Consider the following 12500-nt stretch of genomic DNA (forward strand, 5'->3'; position numbering starts at 1 on the left):
AATTTTCTGTTCCTGATTATACTAATGTTTATTATTTGCATCTAATGTTTACTTTCTATCTCTTATTGCAGGTTATTTTGGATATTTTGTAACAGACTGATTCTGCTTATAATTTTTTTAAGATTTTCTTTTATTTTTATACACTGCTTTGTATCTTGTTCTTTCTTTTCTACTATAGAGTGACCTGCTTGCTGGTAGTAGCACTGAACTTATATTTTTCTTGTGTCAGTCCGGCGTACCCCAACTCTGGGGTGACAGAAGACCTCGTCCGTGCATATCAAACTTCAAGATCAAATCACGATGAGGGATCTGTGTCATCGTCTGCTCGCAGCGCCTCCCCTGAGGTCAGGAACTGGACTGAGGATGGGCCGAACGTGGATCGGCAACCTTCCGCCCTGCCTCCAGGTATTCCGACGCTTTCTCCTCATGGTCTTCGGGATATTCCCAACCCCAACTCACACTTCTCGTCGAGGCACAACCGGTTTCCTGGCTTAGGGGCGCGGAACCTGATTCTCGTGAAGCCAATCCAACGCCCAGCTTTCTCTCCCTAGGTCTGCCTGTTAGTGGATATCGACACCCCCTTCACCACAGAAAGAGGCGCATACTTTACCATTTTTCTTTTTTGTTCTCTTTGTAGGTGGCTGTGTATTATTTTAATTCTTCTCTACCTATTGTTGACATTTTGTAAATGTGTTTTTATTATATTAACCAAGTAGAATAGAACTTACTAAAATTATTAAAACACAGCACTTGCATACTGCGAATAACATCGTATGCATGGACATTTTGGAGGTCTTGTTTTGAAATTTTAAATGTAGATTCGTTTTTTAAAAAATTAGCGTCCTTGCGAGAGCTCTGAAGGGGTACCATCAGTACCTAAAACAGGGCGGGGAAGTGGTGGGCCTCCTCCAAAATGTCCCTTTTTTAAAATTTAGAAATTAGAAAAAAAAGTTAACATTGAAATGTTACATACATACAATTTGCTCCAAAACGTTTTTTTACTTTTAATTTTGACTTTTCTTCAATTGTCTTGACATTTTTCAGTGTAAATGGCGTCTGGTGCGGTTTCGTCGGAGGATTCCGATGGCTCCACCAGGAATCCTGGAGATCCTTTGGGGGACCGTGAAAAAAACCTTATGAAAAAGATTCATGAACTAATTTCCTCCACATCGCCTACTGCTTGACCCTCTAAAAAGGAAGTCCCACAGGGAACAATTGACCATTGACTCAGACAGTGAAGTTGGATCAGAACAAGATACTGCTCGGCGTATCCCGTTTTCAGCTGATAACCAGGAAATGGCCTTGCCATTGCACCCTCAACCACTCCGAATGCCGAAAATAAGAAACGGGGGTTAGGTATGTATTTATTTATATAATTTGTACATTTATTTATAACAATTACAAGTAAAATAGCCATAATTGTACCATTTATGCAGTGTATATGCAATTCCAAAAATCTCGCAAATGCGCTATAGGACACAAAAAATAAAAATCTATTTTTTTATCTACCGCATTCAAAAAGCACGTAGCTCTCGTGAGTTTATAAATAAATTAGTGCGGCTCGCTCTACTATATAGAAGACGTCATTGTTATGACGTCCTCGAGAGTGAGACTCTGGTACAAAAAAAAAATAATTGGGCCAGTATATCATTATTAGATAAGTGATCGTTTATTAGTTGAAAAAAATATTTAAGCAAAGCAATACCTCTACTTGTCTCTAGGGAGTGGTAATTGGTCATGCCTAATATATAAATCGATGGGTAAAGCCAAGGGTAACGTCCATAGAGCCGCGAGAATAAAAAAACCTTAAAAAAAATTTATGGACTCTTTCAATGCGTAAAGTGTATGTTAATTCATGTGGAGCGAGCCCAGATGATAACCGCAACAGAAGCGGTACATGATTACCAGAATGCCCATAAAGAATGTTTCATTACAGTTTCAGTTAAATTTAAAAGCAGTTTCCGAGTTGTTGCTCTGAAGGGGTACTGTCAGTACCTAAAACAGGGCAAGAAAGTGGTGGTTCTCCTCCAGAATGTTATTTTTTTTTTTTAACCGAATTTTCGAAAAAAAAAAGACGATGGAGACGTGTCCCGTATTCTGGTTAGGTTAGGGGTTAGTGACCGGATAAATCGTCAAAATCAAAATTCAACAAACCTTTAAACGGCGATGTGAGGTCATGAAAAGTGATGAAACAAAAACTAGGTTGAATAGGTTACGAGTATAAGTATTTAACCCAATTTTTGTTTCATCACTTTTAATGACTTCATATCACTTTTTCAATGTGTGTTCTGTTGTCATTGTGGTGATTTATCATGCAACCTGATTGCATTTATCGATTTTCTTTTAATTTTAATTAATTTATTTATTTATTTATTTCATCGACACTCGTGGCGGTTTTCGATAAACTTAGTGTGGCTTTCTTCAGTCGCCCTATGTATTATGATTATATATAAAATTTATGATCAATATGGTTCCATGCTAACTCAACACGGTGACTGTTCAACACACTTTTAAAAAGTGATATAGAATCATTAAAAACGATGATTTGTTTAAACCTAACCTAACCTAACCTTACCTAACCTAACCTAACCTAACCCAACCTAACCTAACCTGACCTAACCTAACCTACTTAACCCAGTAAAAAAAAGTTTTTGTTTCATCACTTTCCATGACTTTACATAACTTTTTAAATATGTGATGAATTATCATTTTGATGATTTATCCGGTCGCCGATCAATATAATATAGAAACCCAACTTACGACTTGTAGTATGATATCGAAAAAAGAAATCAATTCACAAACCTTTCTTCTTTTTTTTCGTCTTTTGATGAGTTCAAAACATTGTAGACGATAGATGGCGTAGCGGTTTCGGGGAAAATTAGGTTTTTTGTTATTATTCTTCTTATGCTGTGTACCTAAGTGTCATATTTATGTGTGAATAAAAATTATAAATAATAATAATAGTAATTATTTATTTTTTGGAATAACTTTACTGAGTAAAACCTAATATTGTAATATTTAATTATCGAAGATAATATTAGCGAATTCTAAAAGAAAATCTGAAAGAGAAAAATCACCAAAATAATAAAAAAAAAAAATCAGTCCTAGATGTGACCGTATCCTTTTCTGATTTTTCTGTTTCAGATTTTCGTTTAGAAATCGGTAATATTGTCTTCGATAATTAATAAATTAAATAAATCATTTTCGTCAGGAGGTGAGGGAATGCAATTCAGAGCGGCGGGCGCGGGTAAAGCGCGGGAGTAACTGGGACGCACTTAACGGCCCTCAACGTGTTTTCAAAATTTTCTTATTTAAAAATAAAATATTTATTTTTTTTAAATTTCAGAATCGAACTCATAACGTCATTCTTAGTGTAGAATAATAAATTTAGCCGCGGTTCGGTGCAGCGGGGCCGGCGATGAGTGGGATCTGATATCGAGTAGCGGCCGCGGGTGGACGGCGGGAGTAACTGCGACGCACCCGATGACGCCATTTGCCCCGGGCACGGTGTGATTTAAAAGAAAAAAAAACTTTTTTTTTGACGTATTTTATTTCAGAATCTAATTCGGAACGCCATTCTTAGTGTAGAATATTAAATTTAAAGGTTTCGAGAGCATTGGGACCGGAGCTGACAAGATCTCATTTCGGATGATAGCCGCGGGTAAACGGCGGGAGTAAACGGGCCGCACTTAATGGCCCTCAATGTGAAATTGTAATTTATTTATTTTTATAGATTTTTATTTCGGAATCGAATTCGGAACGTCATTCTTGCAGCGTAGAATAAAAAATTTAAATGTTACGGGAGCATTGGGACCGGAGCGGAGCTGAGAGGATCTCATTTCGGGTGGTAGCCGCGGGTAAACGGCGGGAGTAAACGGGCCGCACTTAATGGCCCTCAGTGTGAAAATGTTTATTTTTTAGTTTTCTTATCATGTATGTATGTATGTATGTATGTATGTATGTATGTATGTATGTATGTATGTATGTATGTATAATTTAACATTTCGATAGTGAGAAGACGTGAGCGACGAGGGTAAATTTATTTTTTCGAGACCGAGCGTGAGCAGTCGGGCAGACGGCCGGAGATGAGGCGACGCGGCTCGCGCTACTGCGGCCGGTTCCGCGAGAGGCCCGACCGCCCGGGCGTCCGTCTGAGCGCAGTCGAGGAGTCGGAGCGGGCGCATCGCGGTCTGTAATAGTCGGTGAATTTGTTTTATTCGAATCCCTTTTAAAATCGTTTTCTTACTATGTATGTATGTATGTATGTATGTATGTATGTATGTATGTATGTATGTATGTATGTATAATTTAACATTTCGATAGTGAGAAGACGTGAGCGACGAGGGTAAATTTATTTTTTCGAGACCGAGCGTGAGCAGTCGGGCAGACGGCCGGAGATGAGGCGACGCGGCTCGCGCTACTGCGGCCGGTTCCGCGAGAGGCCCGACCGCCCGGGCGTCCGTCTGAGCGCAGTCGAGGAGTCGGAGCGGGCGCATCGCGGTCTGTAATAGTCGGTGAATTTGTTTTATTCGAATCCCTTTTAAAATCGTTTTCTTACTATGTATGTATGTATGTATGTATGTATGTATGTATGTATGTATGTATGTATAATTTAACATTTCGATAGTGAGAAGACGTGAGCGACGAGGGTAAATTTATTTTTTCGAGACCGAGCGTGAGCAGTCGGGCAGACGGCCGGAGATGAGGCGACGCGGCTCGCGCTACTGCGGCCGGTTCCGCGAGAGGCCCGACCGCCCGGGCGTCCGTCTGAGCGCAGTCGAGGAGTCGGAGCGGGCGCATCGCGGTCTGTAATAGTCGGTGAATTTGTTTTATTCGAATCCCTTTTAAAATCGTTTTCTTACTATGTATGTATGTATGTATGTATGTATGTATGTATGTATGTATGTATGTATGTATGTATGTATGTATGTATGTATGTATGTATGTATAATTTAACATTTCGATAGTGAGAAGACGTGAGCGACGAGGGTAAATTTATTTTTTCGAGACCGAGCGTGAGCAGTCGGGCAGACGGCCGGAGATGAGGCGACGCGGCTCGCGCTACTGCGGCCGGTTCCGCGAGAGGCCCGACCGCCCGGGCGTCCGTCTGAGCGCAGTCGAGGAGTCGGAGCGGGCGCATCGCGGTCTGTAATAGTCGGTGAATTTGTTTTATTCGAATCCCTTTTAAAATCGTTTTCTTACTATGTATGTATGTATGTATGTATGTATGTATGTACTTATGTATAAATATACAAAAATCTCTTCACTTTATATGTTTTGTTATGATTTTTTTTTTCTCCTATTTACATATGTTTTAAAAGTAAAATTTTATTATTATTTTTTTACACTTCACAGACGAGTGTTTTTGGACTCTTGTAGAGGTAAAAATGTTAATTTTTAATTGAATATATTTTTAAAAAATGTACGTGTAAATATGAATTTATTTGATTTAATTTCAATGTCGTCTATTAAGTTTTTTTTTTTTTTTTAACTCAACAGAATAAATGATATAATATAACAATTCTAAAATGTTGCCTAGTCTTGTGGGTGCCGGGTGAATTTACTTTATGTATCAGGTTAGGTTAGGTTAGGTTAGGTTAGGTTAGGTTAGGTTAGGTTAGGTTAGGTTAGGTTAGGTTAGGTTAGGTTAGGTTAGGTTAGGTTAGGTTAGGTTAGGTTAGGTTAGGTTAGGTTAGGTTAGGTTGGGTTAGGTTGGGTTAGTGTAGGTTAGGTTAGGTTAGGTTAGGTTAGGTTAGGTTAGGTTAGGTTAGGTTAGGTTAGGTTAGGTTAGGTTAGGTTAGGTTAGGTTAGGTTAGGTTAGGTTAGGTTGGTTAGGTTAGGTTAGGTTTGGTTAGGTTAGGTTAGGTGGTTAGGTTAGGTTAGGTTAGGTTAGGTTAGGTTAGGTTAAGTTAGGTTTGGTTAGGTTAGGTTAGGTTAGGTTTGGTTAGGTTAGGTTAGGTTAGGTTGGGTTAGGTTAGGTTAGGTTAGGTTAGGTTAGGTTAGGTTAGGTTAGGTTAGGTTAGGTTAGGTTAGGTTAGGTTAGGTTAGGTTAGGTTAGGTTAGGTCAGGTCAGGTTAGGTGCGATTACAATTTTTGCAAATAGATAAATTGACAAAAATTTTTGCCATTAAAATTTATGCCAATAAAATTTTCTGCCAATAAAATTTGATGCCAATAAAATTTGATGCCAATAAAATTTTCTGCCAATATAATTTTATGCCAATAAAATTTTAGGCCAATAAAATTTTCTGCCAATAAAATTTGATGCCAATAAAATCTTCTGCCAATATAATTTTATGCCAATAAAAATTTTTTGCCAATACTTATTAGCAAAAAATTGATCTTTGTCAATGGAATTTAAATTTAAAAAAGTAAAATAAATACAAAACAATACAAGAACAACACGTCAACTCAACAGAGATCAAATGGGAAAATAATTCACCGACTCCAGATATTTTCATATCGGAGGGTTCGGCTCGGTAGAACTCCTAACGGGGCCTATAAATAAATCCTACAGATCCCTCAACATAAACATTTAAAAAAATCTTTTGTTATCCTACATGTATTCAAAATGACCGACTTTTGCATCTTTATATATAAATTTTTTGATAGATCTAATACGCCTAAATTTTTAATAAGAGAGCTAGGTATAATGCCGGTAGCCGAAATAACGAATGGTAATATTTTTATAGTCTGAGAATGCCAAATTCTTTTTTTCTCATTTCCTAAATCTGTGTATTTTCTTATTTTTTCACTAACAGATTTTTGAATATTACAGGAATTCGGAATAGCGACATCGATGATATAAGTTATTTTTAAAAATTTTGTCATGTAAAACTATATCGGTTCTATTATGACTAATCGCTCGATCTGTTAGTTATATATTTAGTTAGTTATGTTAGTTATTTATTATTATTATTATTATATCTATGTTAAGTTTTTATTTTTATTTGAAATATGTTCTTATTGTGTAAATTTGAAATAACTACGTACCTCTGTATTAAGTTTTTTTAAACTCACCGGGAACGGTCGGTCGGTATCATCGATTAAATGAAATAATTTAAAATTTCCAAAATGCGAATACGAAAGTAAGTGACGAGAGTAAATTTATTTACCGAGACCGAGCGCCTTGTGCCCGGTTTCGCGAGCCGCCCGAGGCCCGACGGCCCGGCCGCCTGCGCGCCTTCGAGGGGTCGGAGCGGGCGCATCGCGCTCGGCGCCGTCCCGAGCGAGAACGCGACCCGGCACAGCTTTGTGCCCGCCGAGTGTGGCGGGCTCTCGATGCACGGCGTTCGCAAACTGCGGCGGCCTATCGGTCGTGTCGGCGGTGTTATTTGCGAGAAACTACGTGACGCCCGCTTCTGCGCGGCGTTCGCGCTCATGTTTTGACTCTGGAGTTCCGCGCGAGCAGAATTTTCAAAAGCAAAGGCGGAGGATTTTATCCCCGTCTCACTGTTGCCTCGCCAAAGGCGTGCGCTTTCGGTGTACACGTTTTACGAATGGGAATTATAAATCGGACGATAGCGTCGTCGCGGGTGCGGTCTCTCTCTCTCGGGCGGGAGCCGTCCTACGCGCGCTTTCTTCGTTTGAAGCAAAAATTTTCCCGCGGAGCTTTCGTCTAGCGACGGTCGCCGAGCGGGAGAATATAGCGGTACGCATAATGAGCGTGACTCGTGCGGGTGACTCCGTCGCGTGTTCTTTAACGCCGTGTTGTCCGCGCCCTCTACGCGAGGGCGGGCCTCTGTCGTTCGGAGGATTAAAAACCCTCCGACGGTGGTGCAGCTCCCTGGTTGATCCTGCCAGTAATCATATGCTTGTCTCAAAGACTAAGCCATGCAAGTCTCAGTAAAAGCCGAATTAAGGTGAAACCGCGAATGGCTCAATATATCAGTTTTGGTTCCTTAGATCGTACACGGTTACTTGGATAACTGTGGCAATTCTAGAGCTAATACATGCAAACGAGGTTCTGACCGGTAACGGGAGGAATGCTTTTATTAGATCAAAAACCAATCGGCGGCGGGGTTCGCGCCCCGTCCGTCGCCATTCGAGATGACTCTAGATAACTTTGAGCTGATCGCACGGTCTAGCACCGGCGACGCATCTTTCAAATGTCTGCCTTATCAACTGTCGATGGTAGTTTATGCGACTACCATGGTTGTCACGGGTAACGGGGAATCAGGGTTCGATTCCGGAGAGGGAGCCTGAGAAACGGCTACCACATCCACGGAAGGCAGCAGGCGCGCAAATTACCCACTCCCGGCACGGGGAGGTAGTGACGAAAAATAACGATACGGGACTCGTCCGAGGCCTCGTGATCGGAATGATTACACTTTAAATCCTTTAATGAGGATCCATTGGAGGGCAAGTCTGGTGCCAGCAGCCGCGGTAATTCCAGCTCCAATAGCATATACTAAAGTTGTTGCGGTTAAAAAGCTCGTAGTTGAAATTGTGTCCTGCGGTGTCGGTCTACCGAATGCGGTACGACAGGCACGTCTGCGGGGCTTCTCGCCGGTGCGTCCACCGCCGGCGTGTGTCGGTCGGCCTCACGGTCGGCCGCGCACCGAGGCGGGCCGTCGCGGCTGTTTACTTTGAACAAATTAGAGTGCTCAAAGCGGGCTAACACTTGCCTGAATATTGTACGCATGGAATAATAGAATAGGACCTCGGTTCTGTTTTGTTGGCTTTCTGATACCAGAGGTAATGATTAATAGGGACGACTGGGGGCATTCGTATTGAGACGTTAGAGGTGAAATTCTTGGATCGTCGCAAGACGGACTAAAGCGAAAGCATTTGCCAAAGGTGTTTTCATTAATCAAGAACGAAAGTTAGAGGTTCGAAGGCGATTAGATACCGCTGTAGTTCTAACCATAAATGATGCCAGCCAGCGATCCGCCGAAGTTTCATAATTTTAACCCGGTGGGCAGCTCCCGGGAAACCAAAGCTTTCGGGCTCCGGGGGGAGTATGGTTGCAAAGCTGAAACTTAAAGGAATTGACGGAAGGGCACCACCAGGAGTGGAGCCTGCGGCTTAATTCGACTCAACACGGGAAAACTCACCAGGCCCGGACACTGGAAGGATTGACGGATTAACAGCTCTTTCTCGATTCGGTGGGTGGTGGTGCATGGCCGCTCTTAGTTGGTGGAGCGATTTGTCAGGTTAATTCCGGTAACGAACGTAACTCTAGCCTATTAAATAGACGTGCAACCGGTATCACGAGGGTCCGTGTGCGCGCGGCTTCGGCGTTCGCGCGTCGGGGTCGTGCGTTTCGCGGTCTTCACTACCGGCGTACAATGAAAATCTTCTTAGAGGGACCGGCGGTATATATAGCCGCACGAGATTGAGCAATAGCAGGTCTGTGATGCCCTTAGATGTCCTGGGCCGCACGCGCGCTACACTGAAGGGATCAGCGTGTCCTCCTTGGCCTAACGGCCCGGGTAACCCGATGAAACCCCTTCGTGATAGGGATTGGGGTTTGCAATTCTCCCCCATGAACGAGGAATTCCTAGTAAAAGCGAGTCACCAGCTCGCGTTGATTGCGTCCCTGCCCTTTGTACACACCGCCCGTCGCTACTACCGATGGATGATTTGGTGAGGTCTTCGGACTGGTGCGCGGAAGCTCTCACGGGCATCCGACGCGTCGGAAAGTTTGACCGAATTTGATCATTTAGAGGAAGTAAAAGTCGTAACAAGGTTTCCGTAGGTGAACCTGCGGAAGGATCATTTCCTGTGTTTAATGTTTGTGCTTTCCATGATATGAAATATTATTATGAAACAAAACATATTATACATATAAACCATAATCGAACGAATGCTAAATTACTGCGTCGGAGATCGCCCTAGGGCGCCGATGCGAACCGAGAACCGCCGGCGTCGAGCGGAGGAGGGCTCCGTCCTCTATCCGCTCGTCCGGTGAAATTTTACCCGTCGCCGTGAAGGCGGCGGTACAAAATTAATCTTTTTGTCGAATGGAATTATAAACATTTCGAAAACGCAAACCAAATTGTAAAAACCGAAAACTAAAACGTATCTATTTATGTTTGTTTTATCATTATTACCCTGAACGGCGGATCACTCGGCTCGTGGGTCGATGAAGAACGCAGCTAAATGCGCGTCAGAGTGTGAACTGCAGGACACATGAGCATCGACATTTCGAACGCACATTGCGGTCCGAGCAAGACGTAGTTTGTCGACGGACCACTCCTGTTTGAGGGTCGCGCACACAATGCGACCAGACTGTTCTCTCGCCCCCGTCCTCGGACGGGGGCGCGCAGAGCGAGCGTTGCCGGCGTCGCCGGGGCCCGCGCGCGTCGTCTCCTCGGAGACGCGCGCCGGGACCTCGGCGTCCGGTTAAATTTGACGAAGTGCTCTCTCGATGCGCGCGATTTCCGCTTGCGTTATACCAAACGCGGAGGAACGCGTGCGAGCCTTGAGCTAGCGACGACGCTGAAAACTGGGCAGTCTACCGCGCGAGCGGTCGGCTGTCCGGGGCGATCTTCGCGCTCTCGGCCGCGCGCACCTCCGCGGACGCTCGTCGGTTTCGCGCCCGCTTGACAGAGTCTGCACGGGCGAGAATACGCGCACACTGTTGCTTTGCGTACTTCTCGAATTTATAAAATTTTTGTTGTCGACCTCAAATCAGGAGAGATCACCCGCCGAACTTAAGCATATCAGTAAGCGGAGGAAAAGAAACTAACGAGGATTCCCCGAGTAGCGGCGAGCGAAACGGGAAGAGCCCAGCGCTGAATCCTGCGGCCCCGGCGGGCCGCCGGGAAATGTAGCGTTCGGGAGGAGAGTTATACATACACGCGCGGTCATTAGTCACGGCTGCCTGTCCAAGTTCATCTTGAACGGGGCCCGCTTACCCGCAGAGGGTGCCAGGCCCGTGGTGACGGTAGCCGGCCGCGACGGTCTCTCTCCCTAGAGTCGGGTTGCTTGAGAGTGCAGCCCTAAGTGGGTGGTAAACTCCATCTAAGGCTAAATACTACCACGAGACCGATAGCGAACAAGTACCGTGAGGGAAAGTTGAAAAGAACTTTGAAGAGAGAGTTAAAGAGTACGTGAAACCGTTCAGGGGTAAACCTGTGGAACTCAAACGAGCGAACGGGGAGATTCATCGTGTCTTCCGTCGGGGCTCGCGCCTCGCGCAAACCTTCGCCTTCGGCTTTCGGGTCGGGGCGGTGGGTGCGCGGGTGCGCCGTCAGGCTCCCGGAGCGCGTGCACTTCTCCCTTAGTATAACACCGCGACCCGTCGCGCCGCGGTCGAATGCGCCGTGCGGTTGACCCGTCTCGCTCTGCGAGGCGGAGCCGCGGTGTCCACGGCCGCGGCGTACATTACGCAGCGACGGTAGAGAACGAGGATCGCGTCCGCCCCTCGCGGGCGTCCGTCGCGCTGCAGCGGCGTCCTTCGCGTGGCCCCCGGCGTCTAGTGCGTCGCGGGTGTCGCGCGTCGGGTGTCCGTCGTTAGCGGCGCGCTCTCGGACGGGACGCGTCCCGGTCGGCGGTGGTTTTGTTTTGGGCACTCACAGGACCCGTCTTGAAACACGGACCAAGGAGTCTAGCATGTGCGCGAGTCATTGGGAACACTGATAAACCCAGAGGCGAAATGAAAGTGAAAGGCCGGCCTCGAGCCGGTCGCAGGGAAGATGCGCGGGCGTCGTCAGACGCCCCGCCGCATTCCCGAGGCGTTTCGAGAAAGCCCCCGTGCGATTATCGAGACGCACTGAGAGCGTACACGCTGGGACCCGAAAGATGGTGAACTATGCCTGGTCAGGTCGAAGTCAGGGGAAACCCTGATGGAGGACCGAAGCGATTCTGACGTGCAAATCGATCGTCCGAACTGGGTATAGGGGCGAAAGACTAATCGAACTATCTAATAGCTGGTTCCATCCGAAGTTTCCCTCAGGATAGCTGGCGCTCGAGAAACATGACGGTTTTCGGACCGCCATTCGCACAGTCTCATCCGGTAAAGCGAATGATTAGAGGCATTGGGGCCGAAATGGCCTCAACCTATTCTCAAACTTTAAATGGGTGAGATCTCCTTCTTGCTCGAAGATGAAGTAGGAGCTCGGATGGGAGTGCCAAGTGGGCCAATTTTGGTAAGCAGAACTGGCGCTGTGGGATGAACCAAACGTCGAGTTAAGGCGCCCAATGAACGCTCATCGGATACCATAAAAGGCGTTGGTCGCTCAGGACAGCAGGACGGTGGCCATGGAAGTCGGAATCCGCTAAGGAGTGTGTAACAACTCACCTGCCGAAGCAACCAGCCCTGAAAATGGATGGCGCTGTAGCGTTCAGCCTATACTCGACCGTTGCAGGCAAGCGGGGCGTTCGTGCGGCTCCGGCCGTGCGATCGTTTTGAAGCCGCAACGAGTAGGATGGCCGCGGCGGTGTGCGCAGAAGGGTCTGGGCGTGAGCCCGCCTGGAGCCTCCGTCGGCGCAGATCTTGGTGGTAGTAGCAAATACTCAAGCGAGGTCCTTGAGGGCTGATGTGGAGAAGGGTT

General features: G+C 45.5%; 3 non-coding genes across 3 annotated transcripts in view; all 3 read left to right on the forward strand.

Annotated features, from left to right (window-relative positions):
• The first annotated feature begins 7783 nt into the window (after positions 1–7783).
• On the forward strand, positions 7784–9723 carry LOC149408634 (small subunit ribosomal RNA). Its single transcript, XR_016305458.1, has one exon. It is a non-coding gene; the product is annotated as a small subunit ribosomal RNA (ribosomal RNA).
• Positions 9724–10052: 329 nt separating this feature from the next.
• LOC149408635 (5.8S ribosomal RNA) lies at positions 10053–10214 on the forward strand. Its single transcript, XR_016305447.1, has one exon. It is a non-coding gene; the product is annotated as a 5.8S ribosomal RNA (ribosomal RNA).
• Positions 10215–10625: 411 nt separating this feature from the next.
• The window catches only part of LOC149408636 (large subunit ribosomal RNA), a 4064-nt gene continuing 2189 nt past the window's right edge, over positions 10626–12500 (forward strand). Inside the window, exon 1 of the ribosomal RNA XR_016305452.1 lies at positions 10626–12500. This exon is cut by the window's right edge and continues 2189 nt beyond it. This is a non-coding gene — a ribosomal RNA (large subunit ribosomal RNA).

Source organism: Hesperophylax consimilis, unplaced genomic scaffold, assembly GCF_061612785.1.
Source record: "Hesperophylax consimilis isolate HC1 unplaced genomic scaffold, BYU_Hcon_1.0 scaffold_146, whole genome shotgun sequence".
Classification (NCBI taxonomy): Eukaryota; Metazoa; Arthropoda; class Insecta; order Trichoptera; family Limnephilidae; genus Hesperophylax; species Hesperophylax consimilis.